General features: G+C 41.9%; 1 long non-coding RNA gene across 1 annotated transcript in view; it reads right to left on the reverse strand.

Annotated features, from left to right (window-relative positions):
• Window positions 1-21,815, reverse strand: part of LOC107532533 (uncharacterized) — a 90,803-nt gene that overhangs the window by 62,769 nt on the left and 6,219 nt on the right. Inside the window, exon 2 of the long non-coding RNA XR_001602749.2 lies at window positions 11,092-11,190. This is a non-coding gene — a long non-coding RNA (uncharacterized LOC107532533). The remainder of the gene's footprint in view (window positions 1-11,091; window positions 11,191-21,815) is intronic.

Consider the following 21,815-nt stretch of genomic DNA (forward strand, 5'->3'; position numbering starts at 1 on the left):
CTTTACCTAAGGGGCTGGAAATGTTTTTGATCTGGGTGCTGAATATACATCATATATCTATAATTTTACAATTTGCACACGTTATCCCAAAACAACATTTTAAAAAGCCCTTTGCCCATCAATAGCAATTCAGTCTGACATCTGTTTACAAAATCACCGCTGCTACCTCGACAGTAAGTCCTTTCCTGGTAGCTTAGCATATAATCGGGAAATCTGTTACTCACTTTGAAAAGGCAAAGTCAAGGCTTCGAAACAGTTAAAAGAGCATTCAAAATGAATGTTCACATGACTTAACCACCAGAGGGCACCAACAGAGCCAGAATAACAGGAACAGACTGACTTCAACAAGCCACCAGTCAAGCAGCATTTTTCAAACAGGGACTGCAGAGTTTCTGCACAAACAGGTATCAATTTCTTGGTTCCTAGGAGGACATGTGAAAATTTACCGAAGTCAGATTTAATTCATGGCTTTATTTTTGTCCTCAACTGTAGACATGTTTTAATATTAAGAGGCAACTGACTTTGGAGGTGTTAACAGTAATAAATGCCTAGTAAGGTTATGGACACAAAAATAAGGAGAGCTCACCTTTAAAAAACACTATACAGATTAGGAAGGATCTTCAAATATAGAAGTGCTGGCTATTTTCCTCCTTAATGCAAGAAAAAAAAAAAATAGTTCCCATAGTTGCTTTGATATAGGGCCACCACTAGTATGTATGCAAATTAGAAAAAGGCACACCTGTCAGGTCTGGGGCATGACTTGGCCTGCAGAGCATGGGATAAATTTCAGGCCTCACTGTCCCCTACCAGGCAGCTCTGTACAGGGACAAATGTGACAGCCCCAAGTTAGGGTAGGGGTGGCTCCAAGGGGATGCTTAGAAGAGTTTTTAATCCCCCCTCTTCCCAGTTCTTTGATAAGGACAATGATATTTTCTGAACCTCAAGTAAAATGCAGCTGCAAGACAAGTTGCCCACCTACCCCCTTCCAATCAGATTCCTGACCTTAAGTTTTTCCTGTAGCGAAATTCTGGATCCACCACTGAGCTATGGAAATGAACCTGTTTCCGTCCTGTCCTCCTCTGCTTCCAGCCTACCCAGCTGGAAGGGTCTGGCTCATATTTTCCAAGTTGCTTCTTTTCTTTATAATGTCCATTCCCTGATCACTCCCCAGCTCCTGATTTTTGTAACCATGAGTTTTTCTCATTGGCTAAACATTTTTGTAACAGGAAGCTGAAACCAGGTAGTTACTGAGGCACCTTGTATGTGACTATTTCTTTGTCTTTACCTTATTTGACCTGCCAGGAGCACTGAGCCCCTTTGCTTACTCTGTCCTTTGGAAACAGTTTCTTCACTTCACTTCTAGGGCTGCTCCTTGTCAGGCTTGGGAATCGATTCCTCCTCACGTTCCTGACTTCTAAGTGCTGACATTCAAGAACCACCCTCTGCTCTGTCTACACCATTGCCCCTGGCTTCTACACACTGTCTCTCACAGGCGACTCAAGTTCACGTCTCCCCGGCCTCCGCCCTGCACTCTAGACTCACATTCGACAGCCCACTCAACATCTCCAGTCTGAGATGGCATCTTCAAGGGCATCTCAAACCTGACGTGCCCAAAGGCAATCTCTTCCCCTGCCACATGATCTTCCCACAGCCCTTCTCACCTGAGCAAATGGTAACTTCCTTTTCAGTTGCTCATGCCACACACCTTGGAGTCATCCTTGGCTCATCTCTTTCTTTTTCTCACTCCCACCTCAGCAAATGCTAAAATATGTCCAGAATTGGATTGCTTCCTATCACCTCCTCAGCTGTCATTCAGGTCTAAAGCAGTATCCTCTCTTGGCCTGGATTCTTGCAACAATCTTCTAATCCACTTCCCCGATTCTGCCTTTCCTCCCCTCCCCACTCTCCAGCTTGAGTGGATTTTCTTCAATACAGCCAGAGCGATCCCAAGTGAGCCTCAGTGAAGATAATAACCTATATATGCCCCACCCATATATGTCCCACCTCACAGAGAGAAACTCAGGGAGCTTGGCAGTGTCTGTAAGGCTCGACATGGTCACCCCCCGCTGGACTTCTGGATATTGCTCAAGCCTCACTGTCCTTCACGCACCTTCCTCGAACGTGCCAGACCTGCTCCCACCTCCCGGTCTCTGTATTTGCTGGTCTCTGTCAGGAATGCTCTTCCTTCAGATGTCCTCATGCTTGCTCGCTCAGCTCCTTTAGTCCCTGCTCACAAGTCATCTTATCAGATAGGCCCACCCTGACACCCTGTGTGAAATAACACTGCACTCCTATCACTCTGTCTCCCCTACCCTGCATTATTTTCCTTCCTAGAACTTCTTAGCACTTCTCTCCATTATATGTGTGTGTGTTTGGGCACATATGTTTGTACATACATATAGTATTTATATTTGTGTGTGAGTGTTGGATCATTGTTGGTCTTCCCCTCCAAGAATGTAAGCTCTGTGGTAGAAAGTATTTTGTTTCATTCACTGTTATATCTCGAGTGCCCAGGAAAATGTCTAGCACATAGCAAGTATTTGATAAATATTTGTTGAATTAATCTAGGCAGTTGATATACTGACTAAAAGTTACATGCAATATATAAAATAAACTATATTAAAACTTGACTTAAATTTTCCTGTGTTGCCCACGCAGAATTGGGCATCTTAAAGGCATTTAAGGAAATCCAGTGTTTACCCCTGAAGCACAGTGAAGCCACATAAAATTTGATGAATACTGAAGTGAAATCTGCCATCTCTGTGCTCGGTAAGTAGATTATCTCAAGGTGATTGGGCAAAACGGGAGCTACTAACTAATATTATTTAATCCTTGTTGGCCTTGTGTTGAATCAGAAAATGTTATACATATTTACTACACATTTGTTTGTTTTTACTATTGCTAATAAGTTATATTACTAAATAGGATTTGTATACATGCTATATGTCCATTTAAATGAGTATTATATGAATGTCATGGTTCACTACTGCAGATGCTGAAGAATTCAGGCTGATGTCTTGTGAAGGAATATTCCTCAGTTAAGTCAAGGATCGGGTTTCTATTGATCACCCTATTGCAAAAGCTAATTGTTTGTGTAGAGATTCCTTGATGTGAACTGGCAGCATATTCAAGTATATTTACTGAAATTGAATACATGATTTAAATGACATACAATTTAAATATACTTGTGAAAACTAAAAGATAAATCCATGTAAAACAGGGTATAATTAAGAAAAATTATTTAACTTAAAAAATCTCACTAATAGCTCACCTGGTCTAGTAGCCTAGAGCAGCAATTTTCAACCGGTGTACCACAGCACACTGGTGTGTTGCAAGAATTTTTATTAAAAATTTTTAAAAATATATCTTTATTGATTTCAGAGAGAGGAAAGGAGAGAGAGAGAGAAAGAGAGAAATATCAATGATGAGAGAGTCATTGGGGGTCAAGCCCACAACCCGGGCATGTGCCCTGACCGGGAATCGAACCTTGATCTCCTGGATCCTAGGTCGATGCTCAACCGCTGAGCCACGCCCGGCCAGGCGCAAGAATTTTTAAAATATGCAATGCTGACTATTTAGTCAGGGGCACTGACCTCTTTTCCCTTAGACTGTCAACTAAAAAAATGAAAACAGCCAATACTACAATAGCCATCTGGTGTGAGTGCCTTGTCTTGAATCATAAACATATATAAAGGTCGTACAATAGAGCCGCATCTTATTGGTCACATTGCATAATGAGGTGGCAACTGATTGGTTATTTTTGGTACCAGAAATCCTTATATAAAAGTATAGGTACCTAATTTTTTTAAAAAGTCGCTTTGGAGTAAAAAAGGTAGACAATTACTATTATTATTTTTTTCATAAGTCAATCAAAATTATACCTATTGTTTTGTCAGAAAGGCAAAACATATAGTTTTGGTGTGCTCCAGAATTTTAGTAACTAGTTTATGTGTGCCATGAGGTGAGAAAGGTTGAAAATTGCTGGCCTAAAGGATACAAATCTAAAAATTTCTAATACTTCCTTTCTTACCTATTTTACTGTTTGATCTTTACCTTTGAAATGAACATATAAAGGTAAAAATACAATATTAATCAGAGTGTATGTTTTAATGCCTGTGTATTACAAGGCACCAGGGTGGTTAGAATGTGGGCTTTGGACCTGGGCTGCCTGGATATGAATCGGACTCTTCCTGGCTGCTGTGGGTGTTGGACAAACTATTTCGTCCATGTGTTTCTGTGTCCTTATAGGATTGTTGTGAGGAATAAATGAGATAATTATAGGTAAACACTTAGAATAGTGCTGAGCTTAGAATAACCATTCAATAAATGCCAGCTATTATTATTAGCTACATAATAGTAAAGTTCTGCCATCCCATCTCCCTCTGTAGCTAATAGGCTGAATTAATCCAATTTGCACAAATTTGTCAGAAATATCCAAATAATTTCCTGTGAAATTGCTCCAAAAGAAATAGAACCTTTTTATCTAGCAGAGGAATGCTTAGCACCTTCTTGAGCGATGCCAGTTTCTCTCCAGGAATCTACTGATTACACACACTTCAGATGTCATAATTGGTACTCAGAGCCCTTAGAGATGCTTCCTGGGTTATTGCTTAGAAAAAGCTCGGAGAAAGCCCACAGCAAACATTGGCTTCCAATGTGCTTCATTATTGAATTGGTATTTTGAGATCATGACAAAGGGATTATGAGAATCCTGGTTAGTTTACGAATTCTCTTCATTTTATACTTTCTTCAGCTCTGTTACCCTCAACATCCATTAATATGTACACACATTTATAACTCACATTACCCATTCAAAAAACGACAGAAGATGATTTCTTATATAACCATATTAACCTTAGTGTTTATGCTTTTGCATCTGTTTTAGGGAAAATTATATCATAATAAAGATTTGTATCTGTACCTTAACCTCTTTTCTAGCCTAATTAATTCTAAAAGATACAGAAGATGTAATACAAGGTTCATTCTAGCCTTATTGATTCTCTGGTGCATGGCAGACTAGTCTTAGGTTGAGTTTGAAATCATAGCTCATGTTATGATTTAGGATTCTTAATTCAATTCATTCATTCATATTATGGAGATACAAGCAAGACATTGATTTTTTTTTTTTTTCCTGTTTGGATTTTCTCTTTTTGATTTATTGATTTTAGAGAGAAAGGAAAAGAGAGAGGGAGAGAGAGAAACATCAATGTTGTTCCACTTATTATTTATGCATTCATTGGATGATTCTTGTATGTGTCCTAACCGGGGATCAAACCAACAACCTAGGCATAGCAGGACAATGCTCTAACCAACTGAGCTACTCAGCCATGGCCTGGTTTGATTTTCTTAACCTTCTTTTTTAATTGAAGTGAAATTCACATAACTTGCAATTAATCATTACAAAGAATACAACTCAGTGGCATTTAGTGTATTCCTGGTGTGGTTAAACAGCCGCCTCTCTCTAGTTTAAAACATTTCATCATCCCAGAAAAACACCTCGTACCCACTTAGTAATCATACTCCACACTCCCTCTTTCCCCCTTCTTGTTTTCTCACCTCTATGGACCTGCTTATTCTGAATTTATCATATAAAAAGGGTAATATAAAATGTGACTTTTTGTGTCTACCTTCTTTTACTGAACAATTTTTTTGAGGTTCATCTAAGCTGTAGCATGTAACAGTACTTTGTTCTTGCTTATTGTTGAACAATATTCGGTTGGGTTTATATATCACAATTTGTTCATCCATTCATCGGCATTTGGGTTGTTTTCACCTTTTGGCTATGAATAATGTTGCTATAAACATTATACAAGTTTCTGTGTGGACCTGTGTTTTCCTTTCTCTTGGGTATATACCTAGGAGTAGAAATGCTGGGTCATATAATAACTTTATGTTTAACTTTTTGAGGAACTGCTAAAATGTTTTCCACAACTGCTGCATCTTTGTGCACTCCTACCAGCAACGTACAAAGGCTCTTATTTCTCCATATCCTTGTCAACACTTATTTTTCATTTTCTTGTTTTTATTAAAGCTATCCTAGTTGGTGTGAAGTGGTATCCCGCTGTAGTTTTGATTTGCATTGTCTTAATGACCAATGATATTGAACATCTTTTCATGTGTTTATTGGCCATTTGTATATCTTCTTTGGAGGAATGTCTGTTCATGCTTTTTGCTCGTTTTAAAAATTGGGTTGTTTGTCTTTTTGTTGTTGAGTTGTAAGAGTTTTTTATATGTTCTGGATATTAAACCATTATCAGATATGTGATTTGCAAATACTATCTCCCATTCTGCATGTTGCCCTTTCACATTCTTGATAATGCCCTTAGATGCACAAATGTTTTTAATTTTTATGAAGTCCAATATATCTATTTTTTCTTTTGTTACTCATGATTTTTATGTCAAATCTAAGAATCCATTGCCAAATTTATGCCAATCCTTAAATTCATATGGAACTACAAGGGACCCCCAAGTAGTCAAACATTATTTAAAAAAGAAAAACAAAGTTGGAATACTCACATTTTCTGATTTCAAAACTTATCACAAAGCTATAGTAATCAAAACAGTATGGTTTTGACATAAAGACAGACATTTAGACCAATGCATAGAACTGAGATTCCAGAAATAAACACAAACATTTATGGCCAACTGATTTTTGACATAATGCCAAGACCACTCAATGGGAGAAAGAATCTTATCTTTAACAAATGGTGTTGGGACAACTGGAAGACCAAATGCAAAAGAATGGAGCTACACCCCTAACTCACTCCATATATAAAAATTAACTCAAAATGAATCAATGATCTAAATATAAGACCTAAAACAATAAAAGTTTTAGAAGAAAACATAGGGGTAAATTTTCACCATGAATAATTTAAATCCACAGATAATTCCCACTCTAGTTAAAAGTGAACATCTTCTCCATCATAACTTTGCCCAAAGACTGTGGGGATGGTGGCAATGCTGACTGACTTGAGATTTATTTCTTTTCATCCCCCCCATCCATTAGGACAGTTACTTCATGAGAAAAGACCTTGAAGGTAATCAGAAAGAAGAAAAAAATCAAGCACTTAGGCTAATCCTAATAAAAAGTACAATTGGCCATGAGTAATAAAAAAATAAAACCCAAATACACAATTTAAACCAAAGGTACCCTTTGGTTTCTAAATTCTTTTCCCAGATTGATTAATTCTTCTCTTCCACCCCCTCAATTACCCAGCAATTTTATTAGGAGTAGTTAATATAGTGGTTAAAAGCACAGGCCCTGGACCCAGAGATCCTGGATTCTAATCCCAAGTCAACCACTTTCTTAGCTACTTGTCTTTAATTTCTCCCTATGCCTCAGCTCCCTCATATTCTAAATGAGAATATTAGTGCTTACCTCATGGAGTTGTTTTCTGCCACATAGTAAGCACTTCTTAAGTGTGTGCTATTATTTCTAGGACTGACAAGAGAGACAGATTAGGCAAGAGAGGTATTTCTATGTTTCCTACAGTACTAGTCTGTAATTATATATAGATAGATAGTTGCTAGAAAAAAAACAGCTCATATGGTGGCCATGATCATGTGCCTTGTAAACCTCCAACTACAGGGAGTGCAATTGACCAGGGGCCCCAGCTGCTGTGCTCAAACTCATTGCCATATTTGCACAGAGGCCTTACTTCCCACCAGCTGCTCCTAGCCAGTAACAGGAAAGCTGAGCATTACAGAAAAGCTAAGGGAGGCTGTTCCTGGGAGGCACAGGCCTCCTCTTATGGTCGACTTTGGCTTGACTACTCTTTGACAACCTTGTCAGAACTTCCTTAGTCTGAAGGACTTCACCCTGTTGTCTCTGCTCTGGGTCAGTCTTGCATCATGCCCTGAGGCTTTTCCAGCCTTTCCTGACTCCCTCCGTATTTCTTCTCATGTTTTTAATCCCATCTTAGTGTCTGATTTTTAGAGGCCTTGGACTAAGCTCTCTTGGATATGGCCTTAACCTACATTCCACCTTGGTTCCCAACTGTGCCTAATGCTTTCCCAACTCTGAGCCTTTGCCCATGACCCTTCACTGAGACAGCACTCACCACCTGACCATTTATGCCTGTTGGATCCCATTTGTCATTGATCATGCATCTCATATGTCACCTTCTCTAAGCCTTTCAGGACCTGCCAATCATGTATATTCTTTCCCTTCTGTAAACCTCTAGGACTCTTACCTTTGAGCTTTGTTATAACCTTATTAATAGCAATGCTTATTTCTTACTTTGAACCCTCCAAAGTACTCAGCTTGTATAGAATAGACACTCAATATTTGTAGAGTGTAACTGGAAAATTAGGAGGAATTCTACTCTAGTGAATTTAATTTTTAATGTTCAGTATTTCCAACAGCTCACATCCATTTGGTTTGATGTAAAACAGTGAACTCAAATGAAAAAAAATTATCCTCTGTATCAAAGCACTTAGGGCAGAATGTAACATGTAGTAGTAACTCAATTTTAATTTCTGCTTAAAATTCATCATCAAATCTGGCTGATTTCCCCCCACACACACACAAAGAGGAATTATATGAAATTTTCAAATAGTTTTGGGTTTGTCTGTGTATATGAATGTGGACCAGGGGATCAAGATAAAGAATTGTAAAAGAATGCTTCCTCTTCTAACAAAGGGCCATGGCCCTAAAGGCTGGCAAGACCAACATTTCTCCCCTTGGGCTCCTCCAGAAATAGACAAGGGATGTCCTGTCATTTTAATGAAGCTTCATAGGGTAAAGTATATTATACAGTAATATGAGAGGGCACTGATGAGCTCAATCCATAGAGAATCTTATTTCCGCACATATTTCTGACATTTATCAGGTTCACTTTTAATCCTTACCACAGACCTATCCAGGTATGGGACAGGAAACTGCTGTTAGGTCACTGACCAAAATCCTTGAGAAGTTTACTATAGGTGTCTAGAAGATATGCTAATCATATAAAATTCTATTTCTTCCCCCGACCTCATCCCAGGGCTCTTTAGCAATGATCTTGGGCAGCTCGGCCCAAGGAAATCATCACAGGATTGAAGGCAAGGTTTGGTATCTAGCCAGAGAACACCACCAGTGCCGGCTCCACAGCTGCAGGTAAAGGTTGTGACTCTTCCACTTGGGTCTCTAGCCATTTCCCGTGAAGAACACGACACTCAGGTCAGACCTTCTCAGGTGGAAAGCAGGAAGAGGCTGGCTAGTGCAAGGATCAGATAGCACCTGCTTGGACGCTCACTTATTAATGATTTAACAAGAATGATCACATGAGGCAACTGCCGTTCCTCCCTGCCCTCATTTCCTCACTAACAGGCCTGAAAAGTGTACAAGATGGACGGGTCCAGCAGAGAGGAAGAGGAGGACGGCACCTTCACCAACATCCCTCTTGTAGACGACACAGGTGAGGGAGAAACCTGATGAATTCCGGAACATAAAATTCAGCAACTGCTCAACAGGTGTTTTTTTTAAATATAAGTTTTATTATTTTTATTATAATGGTAAAACATACTCATTGTAGAAAACTTGAAAAAAATGTAGCTACAAAAATAAGACAAAAAGTTTTTAGTTAAGTGCTATTTTTCTTTTTCCTTTTAAGTGACTATTTTAAAAGTTCCTGTGGTTATAGTACATGTACTTTGAAAAAAATAAGTCAACGCATTAAAATATAAAATGTGTATTTCCTAAAAGCTCAGGAAACATGACTTCAAAGTTGTTACTAAAGCAATCTACGATGTTATCATATTTTGTTCAATTATAGTCAATTTCTTCTGTTTTGTAAAATAATTTTATCATTTCTGAAAAATGAGCTAGACTATGTTGCTATTCACTTTAAGAATTGTTTCAGAAAATGTCTGGGTTTTAAGCAAGGACAAAGTTTGCTGAATTCAACATGAGAGAAGAAAAGGGGGGCGGGGGTAGCAGTCCTAAAATGTTGATGGAAGGATAACTAACTGTCCCAGACAAATGAGCAAGGCTGAATCGCACAGTGTTAACTGGAAACACTTCAAACATATAAGAACCCACGTCTGTGTGTATGTGGGGCTGGGGGAGGGGGAGGTGTGTGTGTGTGTGTGTGTGTGTGTGTGTGTGTGCGCACAGCATGAATATTTAACATCACTTGCTCTTTCATACAGCCACGCTTCTCCAACTTTCTCCCTAAATGCTCAGATTCAAAAAGCCTCTTTCTGAAGTGCGGCCAGACAATTAGCCCAAACCGCCAGCCAGCCTGAGCTAAGCTTCCCTCCTGGCACCGGATAAACATGCTGGGGGCGGGGGGACTTTAGAAATCAAAGAAGAGCGTTTTCAGCTTTTATGAGGGAGGGAAAGAGACAAGGTTCTGGGGCCGTCGGAGCCATGGGATAGCCTTGGCCTTAACCTGCTCGCACCAGGGCGGTTTAGAAAACGACAAGAGTTGCAGCAGGCAGTGAGAAACGAAACGGAGCCCAAGGGAAACCCGCTTCTTCTCTCCTGGGAGGCGCGGCGCGGGGCGCGTGCCCGCGGGGAGCCCCGAGCGCTGCGCCCCGGGGCGGGCCTGCGCGCTCCCAACCCGCCCGGGCCGGGTTTCTTTCTCGATTGTAACGTGGGCTGGGCCTGAACCGGGGGCCTGCGACGTGGCCAAGGAGCCGTTCTCAGCGCTCTCGCTTCCAGCCTGGGCGCCGCCAAAACCCTGCGCTCATGTCGCCTCCTCTGCCCCCCGCCCCCACTTCCAGCACAAACAAAAGCAGGGGAAGGACGGGGGACCTGAGTCAGGTGTCCAGGCCACTGCTGGCACCTGTCGGAGTTGCTTGCTCACCGAGTCCGAGGCCGTGGGCAGAAAGGCTGAACAGGCTGGGATGGGGTAAGCGGCCCCTCCGGGTTGGCACAGAGCGCGCGGTGGCGGCCCGGGGACGCCGGGTCTCCCGCTCCCCGTCGCCACCTCCGCGGGCTCAGCTAGACGGGGCGCGCACAGGCCGTAAGGATGGGTGGTCCAGCGTAGTAACCAGCATAGTAACCAGCATAGCAACCAGCATAGCAACCAGCGGGGGCGGAGGGGCTAGTACAAGAGTATGTGCTGTTTCAGTAGCCAAGACGTTAAACAGAAAATTGTTCATTACCTTGTCAGGACGATGAGCTGAGGCATCATGTGTTTGGATTTTTGTAGATAATTTATCCGTTTGATGCGGTAGCGCTGGTTCACAGTGGTTAATAAGAGGCTGTTGGTGTTTGAGAGATAAAAATAGGAAAACCAATTATTAGGAAGTAAACGCAGCTTGTTTAATAGACATCATGAAATCTTTGCAAGAGGAAAGCATTAGAAAGGTATGGCTTATAATATTAGAAAGTCTAGTCCAATCTCTCACTTTTCTTTTTGTTCTATGTCTATATTACTATGTAATGGATAGTACACATGTCACAAATACATGTGTACTATACATTACACATACACACGTAGGTGAAACGGGGGCGCAGGGAGGTCAAGTGACTTGCCCTAGGCGCACCCTGGCTAGCTGTGTGTTGTACTTGAGGCTGCTAGTTAGGGAGGGCGTCCTGCTGGAAAGCTCACTTTTACTTGTGAGGAGACCGAGCCTCAGGTCCTGGGATGCTGATTGCCCCGTGGCTGCTACAGGCCCAGGCAGTCTCCACCCCAACCCCCCACCATAGCACTGTTTCTTTTCTTATTCAGAGGATAGCAAGAGAAAGGAGAAGAAAAGATTTGCTAACTCTGAGAAAAAGTCTGTTTGGGAAGAAGACTGAAGGCATTAAACTTTGGTTTATCTTCAGATTTAATTCATTCAGGTAATTGGGGGGGAGGAGGTGGCATAAGAACTGGCAGTGGCAGTTAGTTACTCAAATCACAAACCAGTGGTGCTCCATAAATTCATTTGTGGGTTAGTTGTATCGATTGTAGACCAGATATCTCCACAGAAACAAGATTATAAATAATAGGATTCTAGATCAGCTTTAACTCCACAATTCCCAAACTGTGTGCCAAGGTGCCCCGGGGAAGTACAGCAAACCCACAGGAGTTCGGGGGGGATGGGCGCTCCACCTCTGCCAGAGACTGTGGGAATGAATGGCTAGAAGCTGTTCACAATTTCACATTAGATGAGCTACATTTCTTTCAGCGACATCTCTTTCAGTGCTGGGTTTTCTGTGGTTGCTGTGATAAAAGCAAGGTGGAGGGGATCAGTGGAGGGGAGGAGGGAGACATCTGTAGTACTTTCAACAATAAAGATAAATTTTTAAAAAATCAATGTAGAACAGGTAATGAGGGTGTCAGTTTGAGAAGATGGGAGAATTTGTGAAATGCTCAAGAGGAGCTTATGTCCCATAAGTAAGTGTGTGTTTTTAAGAATTAAATTAAAAAGTTGCAATTTCTTTCAGTTTAGGTGTAGTATTTTTTCAAATGGTTACTAAGTTTGAAGGATATTAATACTTATATTAAGATATTTGGACCTAAATACTTATTTCATGGAACCGTTGGGTATTTCTCTGGACTTTGGAGCATTGTGAAACAATGACTTAGACTTAAGGGCACTGTGAACCAAGGTAGCTTGGGGATCGCTGGTCCAAGCTACATGCTGTAGCTGCACTGGCCTCCCTTCTGGGTGGGAGTTGTACAGTGCAGAGCAAACGTGATCGTACTGATCTTTCTTTCCTTCCCCTGCTTCTGCTTCCCTGGCTTTGATGCTACCACACTGCTCAGGTTCTCTCTCCTCCTTCTCAGACCCTTTTAGGAACTCCTTCCTTCAAGTGTATCCTAAGATTCTGCCCTTGGCCTACTCTTCTCCCTCTAGACATACTCTGGATGATCTCATCCACTCCTCCGAGTTCCATTCTCACCATCCATGATGCTACATACCAGTGACACTACGACAGAGGTTGCAAATTCAAACACTCTTAGGGCCGGGCAAGGTATTTGTGGGGCAGAGGCAATGGTATATCATCATTTATTTCATTCAATTTTCAAAAGAAACTATTGAAATTTCAATTCTTTTTTCAGTTTATTGGGTTTTTTATCATGCATCTTATTTTTAGTTAAAATTTTTTATTTTAATGGGGTAAGAACAATTAACATGAGATTTTTAAGTGTACAATACAGTATTGTTAACTATAGTCACAATGTTATATATCAGATCTCTAGAACTTACTCATTTTACACACCTGAATTTTTATACCTGTTGATTAGCCACTGTCCCTTTCCCACCCCCTCTGCAACTATCATTCTATTCTTTGGTTTCATGAGTCTATTTTAGATACCTCATACCTCATGTAAGTGAAATCATATACTATTTGTTCGTCTGTGATTGGCTTATTTCACTTAGTAAAATGTCCACAAAGTTCATGTTGTGGCATATTGCAGGATGCCTTTCTTTTTTAAGTCTTAATAATATTCCACTGTGTGTCTACATCAATTTTCGCTTATCCATTCATATGTCAATGGACAGTTAGGTTGCCTCCACTGCTTAGCTATTATGAATAGTCATCTTGATTTCAATTATTTTGGATAAATATCCAGAAGTAGGATTGCTGGAAGATACAGTAGTTCTATTTTTAATTTTTTTAGGAGCCTTCATACTGTTTTCCATAGTGGCTGCATCATTTTACATTGCCACCAGTAGTGTAAAAGGGTTCCAGTTCCTTCACATTCTCACCAGCACTTGTGGTCTTTGTTTTTTTGATGGCCATCCTAACAGGTGTGAGGTGATATTTCATTATGGTTTTGATTTGCATTTCTCTGATGACTAGTGACATTGAGCATCTTGTCACATGTCTGTTGGCTATTTGTATGTCTTCTTTGATGAAATGTTTATTCAAGTCTGTTGTCCATTTCTCAGTTGGGCTTTTTAATGCTTTTGTTATTGAGTTGTAGGAGTTCCTTATATATTTTGGAAATCACCCCTTATCGGATATATGATTTACAAATACTTTCTCCCATTCTTTGGGTTGCCTCTTTACTTTATTGGTTGTTGCCTTTAGTGTGCAGAAGCTTTTTAGTTTGATGTAGTCTCAATTGTCCACTTTTGCTTTTGTTGGCTGTGCTTTTGGTGTCATATCCATGAAATTATTGCCAACATCAATATCATGAAGCTTTTTCTCTATATTTTCTTCTAGTTTTACAGCTTCTGGTCTTTCATTTAAGTCTTTAATCCATTTTGAGTTGTTTTTGTATATGGTGTAAAATAACAGTCCAATTCCATTCTTTTGTATGTGGATATTCAGTCTTCCCAATACCATTCATCAAAGAGACTATTCTTTCCCCATTGTGTATTCTTGGCACCCATGTTGAAAATCAGTTGACTATATATGCATGGATGGTTTCCTGGGCTCTCAATTCTGTTCCATTGGTATATATGTCTGTCTTTATGCCAGTACCACATTTTTTAATTACTGTAGCTTCGTAATTTATTTTTATTACACTGAAATTAGAAAGTGTGATGTTTCTAGTTTTGTTCTTTTTTTCCTCTTAAAATATTGTTTTGGTTATTTGGAGTCTTTTGTGGTTTAATATGAATTTTATGATTTTTTTAAAAAAATTTATGTAAAATATGCCATTGGGGTTTTGATATGGATTTCATTGAATCTGTAGATTGCTTCAGGGATACTATGGACATTTTAACAATATTAAAGTATTATAAAATGAAAACTAGAAAATACTGATGAAAGAAATGAAAGATGGTACAAACAAACGGAAAGTCATCACACATCTTTTAAATATAGCAGCAATTGCTTTTAATATAGTTTATTTCACAATAGTGTCTCAAGCGTTAATTCTTTCAACAGGATATGCTTTGTTTGCATATCAAATATATGGGAACTTTTTTCATCTCTCATGGCTATTTTCCTTGAAACAATTTTATCTTGGACTAGATTTCATTTTCTACTTTTGATTGAGATAAGCGAACAAGGAAAGGTTACTTTCCTCTTCACTCTGCTATAAGAAAGGCAACAGAGCAATTGTTATGATAAAATGGCAACCAATGTGGATACTCACTCAGGGCCAGGGGTCCAGCCAGGTGAGGCATGTGTCCTGCTCAGAGAGCACAACTGCTTCCCATTTCCAGCTGACTGTTGCATTGGAAGAATGGAAATGCAAGTAAGCAGAATGTTCAAGAGACACTAGAAATACAGAAATTTTTGGTGCAACTTCTTGATTTTCCCATGTTCTAATTTAAAAACATTATCACAAAGGTCCAAACAAAACACATCTTTGGGATAGATATGACTGCAGAAGAAACTATTTTCAGACTTCTGCTTTTGAGTCTTTATCACTTGTCTTTCTCTTCTGAGTTTCTGATTCATAAATCAACCGCTAGACACCTAGATATATCTCAAGTGTCACATGAACTCATCTTCCCCTCCCCTACCCCCAAAACTGATTCTACTACTGATTCATAATTTTAACGAATGGTCCCATCATCCAGCCAGTTCCTAATGCTAGAAATTCATATGTCATTGTCCCAGTCTCATCTCTCACCATCCAATCTGTGGACCTTGAAAATGTTTCTCCAATACATCTGCCTTCTCTAACCGACCACCCCTTCCCCGATGAAGACCCTTATTATCTCCCACATAAACCACAGCATCAAGCTCCCAACTGTTCTTATTTCAATTCTTATCCTTTCAGATTTCTCCTCTACACTGACCATATCACCTCCCCTCCTTGCAGAGAACAATCAATGCCTCTCATCCTCTGATGGACGAAGTCCAAGACACTTAGCATGGCATTTACAGTTTCCCTCTTCCCTGTTTGACCTATCTCTTCAGTGTCATTTCCTGCCACACAGTTTGGGCTCAGTAGGAAACACTAATATTCCATCCACATGCTGTCTCTTTCATGCCTCTGACTGTTCATGCTGCTCTCTTTGCCTGGAATACCACCACTCACCCTTCTCTTGCCTGGCTAATTGCTCTTCACACTGTAAGAACTCTCTCAGGCATCACCTTCTCCAGGAAGCCTCCCTTGACCTTCCCAGTTTCCTTTCTTGTTCCCGAAAACCCCAAGCTTATTCCTACCTATACCTTTTCACAGCATGTTGTCCTTGACGTATATGTTTCCTACCCAATAGATTGTGAACTACTATGGGACAGAGCCTGGGTTTTCAAATATCTGTATTTTTAGCACCTAGCACATAATAGACTATATATATATATTTGCAAACAATCATGCCTGAGTTTGTGTGTATATTGTAGTGAAGGCCAGTTAGGCTGGCCATCCCCTGGCTGAGAATTTACTCCTAGTGTCAGCTCTCCTATATTATTTCTACCTTTTAGAGTTTCTTTCCTATCTCCACTTCTGGTTCAGTTTAGTTGTGCTTTCAGAAAACATTTATTGAGCACATACTATCAACATGCCAGGACGTGGCTCTTTGAAGAATTGACTCAGGATAGTGTGGCAGGAAGGGCTTGAACTTTGGAGTCAGAAATGCCTGAATTTGAATCTGTTAGACTTTGAGCAAGTTATTTAACATCCCTAAGCCTGAGCTTCCTCAGTTGCAAAATGATCTAAGAATATGTCTCAGTATTGTTTTGGAGATTCATGGAATAGTAAAGGAAGCCTCTTGAACTAGCCTGGGGTACAGCAAGGGTTCATTCAGTACACTTCAGCTCCTCCTCTGCCCACTTCACGGAGCTCACACAAAAGTTTCTTTAAAGCCTCCAAGACTTGTTCACCTCAGTTGTCATGGTAACAGCAGTGTCCTGAGGATGCTACTCCACAAGCCAGGCCCGCCTGTTGACGTCCTCCTGATGAGGAGGCTCTCGGAAGAAGGGTGGAGGTTGATGTGAAGAAACTCTTTAAACAAGAGCGTGAATCTTTTCTGATTAAAATAATACAGCTTCTCTTTTCCCTCCACCTCCCGGCCCTCACCTCCTCGCCACCGATGCTCTTCCCGTGGCGGCTCTCCTTTGTGCCCAGCCTCCTCCCTGACTCCGCTCTCGAAAACCTCTCCTGAATAATATTCAAAGCTGCTTCTGCATCTGCTTTTGGCCTCAGCCAATTAGCCCTCATTGTAGGGCTGTAATAAGCTTCCCAGAGAAGTGGCACGGTTGTTGTGTGCTTTTATTTGGTGCTGCTTCCTGCCACTATCGGAAAATGTAACAATACCCGCTCACGCCCTGCTGAAAGCAGCCTGGGTTTGAAAAGCTCTCAGAAGGCCATCTGCCACCCCCTCCGCCAAGCAGAAGATCAGACACCAGGCCCTGCGTTAGTTAGCACTCCAAGTAAAAGGCATGGAGGGTCTGTATTCCTTTTCATCTCACCCTCCATTATCTGCGGGCTAAAGAAGGAAACAGGCTTGTGGCTACCCAGCTGGGAGACACACTGAGCTCTAGCCGGAGTCTTGTCCATGAAAGGGGAGCAGGCTTTTCTTCTCTGGCAGTAAATGGAGCCAGTGTTTGCAGCCAGCACCACGATCCTAATGTCTGCTGCACTGTGGCTTTGCCAGGCTACGCTGGACCGCTTGGGAGGATACCATGCAGATGAGAGTCCCGGAGTGGAGGCATCGTTAAATGAGTACAAAGGATGAGGCTTGTGTCCGCCCTGTGCTGGTTAGGAACAGTGAAGTGCTCCCTACGTCATCTCAGCTTACACCCTCCAACGAATTTGGCCATGAATAGTAATTTAAAAGATTATTCAAACATCCTTAGGGATGTCTGAAAAAATCATCTCAAGTAGGGTAGACATTTTTAATTTTTTTTTAGTGGAACTGAACAAAGTACATTCATTGCACCAGCAATAACAGAAAGTTTCAGCAAATCTTAATTGGCATTTGGGATCCACATAAGTGTAGACAATGGCACTAGCTGAGTGAAATGTCTGATCCTGTGAGCTGAAGCTAGTATGGACAGTGGCATTAGGAATACCTTTCCTGGCCCAGCAAAATGCCTTGGAGATTTAGCATGAGAGACTAAGAAAATAAGATTAACTCTGCTTCTCAGTAGCTTCTGAGAGTGGAACAGCTCTGGGGTCACTGATGATTTGCTAGAAATTCTAAGTGCTCTTTCTGTAAAAATATCTTCAATCAGAGGAAATCCACTTAACTGAAATAAATGATCTAGCATAATGCAAGCCCTAGTTTTAATAAACAAGATTAACAAATGGAGTGTTAGGGCGGTTTCTCAATGTTTTCAGCAATCTAGGGTGTTCTCTAACTTTCTCATCAAAGGAGAAGTGTTAATATTTTGACTCTTCCTTTAAGAGACAAACCACCCCTCAGATGCCTTGTACCAGCAACGTTTTTCTCTTCTTCGTTAGGTTGTGCAAAAAAAGGGAGTAAGAATGTTTTATGTTAAATGTATATGAAATCTTCATAAATGTGCTAGATTATTCTTCTAGAGAAAAATCCAGGGGAGACCCCCAAGAATCGGCGATGAATTTTATTTACCTGAGCCCATGAGCTAAGGAGATGCTGGCCTTTCCCAGGTTGTCTTTCTGCTGAGAAGGGGCCAGGTGGCTGTTTTCCAACATGAAGACCTTCATTTTACACAGGCCCCAGTTGGATTGGATCCACCTTGGACACACCACCCTTTGCAGGCCTTCTGTCCACCTGAGTTTCAGAATTTGAGGGTCAGAGCCTGGTTTCCTTAGATACCCTGGGGGTTCCCTTGAGAAAACCTTAAAGGTTCCCTGAACCTTCAAAGAGAGCCTGGAGTGACAGAGAAGGAGAGATCTAAACAAGTGGGACAAACAGGATGAGCCAGCTTCAGCTGTGCCTCAACCCTAGAAATAAAAGTGTCAAACATTTAAATAAAAGTGTCAAATGACCCCAAAGCTATGAGTGACCCTACTAGACAGAACATGTGCTCCAATCACAGAACCAGAAAGACAGGTTTGCTTTCACAGATACTTCAGTGTCCACTTTCAATCCTCAACGTTAGACAGGGAAGGGACTCAGTGGCACCCCATATGACTGGTCCGGGAGCATAGTGTCCCCTTGCTTCCTTTCTGTGAGAGAGAGTGACCTGGGTCTTCCCTCCACCGGCCTTCCTGGGACGCACACAGCCAACAGCCGCCTCTTTTCAGCCCTTATGGCTTTCTTCCCCATTCATTCATTGTTCCCTTGTTTCTCCTTACACACGGTTCTTTTTCTTGTCAGCTTAATGACTTTGGCTCCGAGTACTTGGCCGTGCTCATGTGTGGTTCTCTGGTTGCTGGTAGCATGACATCAGTAAAAGCTGTTTGAAAAGGCCTGCATTTTAAAACACATCCTTCCTTTCTTATCCCTCAGAATCTTCACCACCTTTTCCAGCAGACAAAAGACTATTAGCATTTGTTCACCCATGATATTTTGCTTTCATTTTCATTCTCAGTGGCAAGGCTGGTGGCTTTTTCTAAGCCACAATAACTATCGAAAGCTTCTTTCATAAAAATATTTATAAGATATTTTTCAATGATGTTTCTTACCCTTGTTTTAGAATTTTAAATGGCTTGAGCATCATGATATTAAATGTTCTTCAGTGTACATAGTAGATTCCTGTCCCTTCTGCGTTAGTGTAAAAAGAATTTCTGTCAATAAGATGTAATTGATGGATAATCTGAGAGACTTAGTCACACTTGGCAGTGACTGTTGGCCCCCAAACACTAAATTTCTCAGCCAGTGCCTTTATGTAAAATATTTGTTGATTCCCCAAGCACGGAGAGCCTATGTTTCAAGGAATTTGTTAAAGAACCATTTTTGTAGAATTTTCTTTTTTACTAACATGAACAGTAACTCCTTTATCGGTCCATTTTATAAGCTGGGACATTACCCTTTTTCCAAAATGTGTAGTCGCTTGACTGTGCAAGGAATTTGCCAAATTCAGAGTAAAGGGATCCTTTTTAAAAAGCAAACTAGGTGGAAACAAGATGGTGGCTTAGGTAACAGCGGTACCCGCCGCCTCCCGCAACCACATCAAAATCACAACTAAAATACGGAACCACCGTCACTCAGAGCCTTCTGGAATATGGCTGCACAGAAGCCCCACAACCAGGGGACTGAAGCAGCACCGAGACCGGGAGGAGGGGCGGAGACGCGGGCGGATCGGGGCTGAATTGTGGAGACTCGGCCTCGGGCCCACACCTGGTGCCACTGGGTAAACCCGGGAGGGAATCTCAGCAGCGGAGGTTTCCCAGAGGAGTGAGGGGTCCCAGCCCCACAACAGGCCCCCAGCCCAGGGCTCCAGGGCTGGGAAGAGACGGCCCCACAGCTTCAGGCTGTGAAACCAGCGGGCACTGTCCCTGAGGGTCGCGGAGGCTGCGGGAGCCCCAGCAGCTCCTCTTAAAGGGCCCGGCGCGGACTCACTCGGATGTTCCCTCTGAGCCCAGCGCCGGGCAGCAGCCTGAAAGGACCTGGGACACTCAGGGAGGAACTAACCTGCCTGAAGTCGGGGCGAGAGCTGGAGGGGCAGCTTCCTCCCAGGCAGAAGGGCTGGCAGAGGCCATTGCTCCTTTGGCGAGCCCTCCCCCAACAAAGCCCGTGGGTGGGTGAGATATTTGAATCATCGTCAACCTGACTCACACCTTTGGCCCCACCCTGGTGATTCCCAGAGGCCCCGCCCCTCCCCACCTGCAGGCTCATCCAGGCCATTTCCAGGGGCTTTTCTGTGCAAGTGGCCTCTCTAGTCTTATGCTTAGGACTTTCCTAAAATCTCTCAACCAAGCAGCAGCGGGCCCCATATGGCTTGATAAGTGGCCCCAGTCCTGGCACCAGCAGCAGCCCGCATTGGCTCATAGCGTGGCCTCGCTTGGACACCTCCAAGCCCAGCACAAGTAGCAGCCAACTATGGTTTGCTGTGTAGCTCATGCTGGGTGGCCCTGAGAAAGGCACTGGCACAGGCTGACTTTGCACCTCCTGGGAGGCCCTAGAGACAGTGCACCCAGTGGTCAGACTCGACCACGCTGGATTACAACCCTACCACATCCATGAGTGACACACTCAAGGGGCGCACCTAGTGAACACCAAAGCTCCACTGAAGTAAATCCTGCTCCACAGGGGTGTCTCCAGCACGGCAGCTCTTTGGCCGTAGTTGCAGCTGGTCTTCACAGCTGATTGGCCTGGGGCTCAGTTCCTCCAGTGACACCAACAGCAACCAAGGCTCAACTACAACAGGACAGCGCACACAGCCCACACAGGGGAGCACCTAGAAGACCCAGCTCAGGTGACTGAGGAGGCTGAGCCACTGGACCCTACAGGACACCTACTACACAAAGCCACTCTACAAATTCCAGGAGACACAGCAGCTCTACCTAATACATAGAAACAAACACCTGGAAGCAGCCAAAATGTGGAGGTAAAGAAACATGTCACAAAGGAAAAAACAGAGGAAACCTCTAGAAAAGGAACTAAATGAAATAGATCCAAGCAAGCTAACAGATGCAGAGTTCAGAATTTTGTTAATACAGATGCTCAAGCATATTAGTAAGAGTATTATGAAAACAACTGAGAAAATCGATGACATAATAAAGTACCAATTTGAAATGAAGGCTACACGAACTGAAATGAAGAATAATTTACAGGGAATCAACAGTAGAGTAGAGGACACTGAGAATCAAACCAGCAATTTGGAGCATGAGGAAACAAAAAACACCCAACCAGAAGAGCAAAAAGAAAAAAGAATCCAGAAATATGAAGGTAGTAGAAGAAGCCTCTGGGACAACTTCAAGCAGGTCAACATTTGTATTATTGGGGTAACATAAGGAGAAAAAAGAGAGCAAGAAATTGAAAACCTATTTGAAAAAATAATTACACAAAACTTCCCCTACCTGGGGAAAGAAATAGACTTAAGTCCAGGAAGCACAGAGGGTCCCAAACAAGAGGAACCCTAAGAGGCCCACAGAAAGACACATCATAATTAAAAT

The sequence above is a fragment of the Miniopterus natalensis genome, chromosome 4 (genome assembly GCF_054644295.1).
Source record: "Miniopterus natalensis isolate mMinNat1 chromosome 4, mMinNat1.hap1, whole genome shotgun sequence".
Lineage (NCBI taxonomy): Eukaryota > Metazoa > Chordata > Mammalia > Chiroptera > Miniopteridae > Miniopterus > Miniopterus natalensis.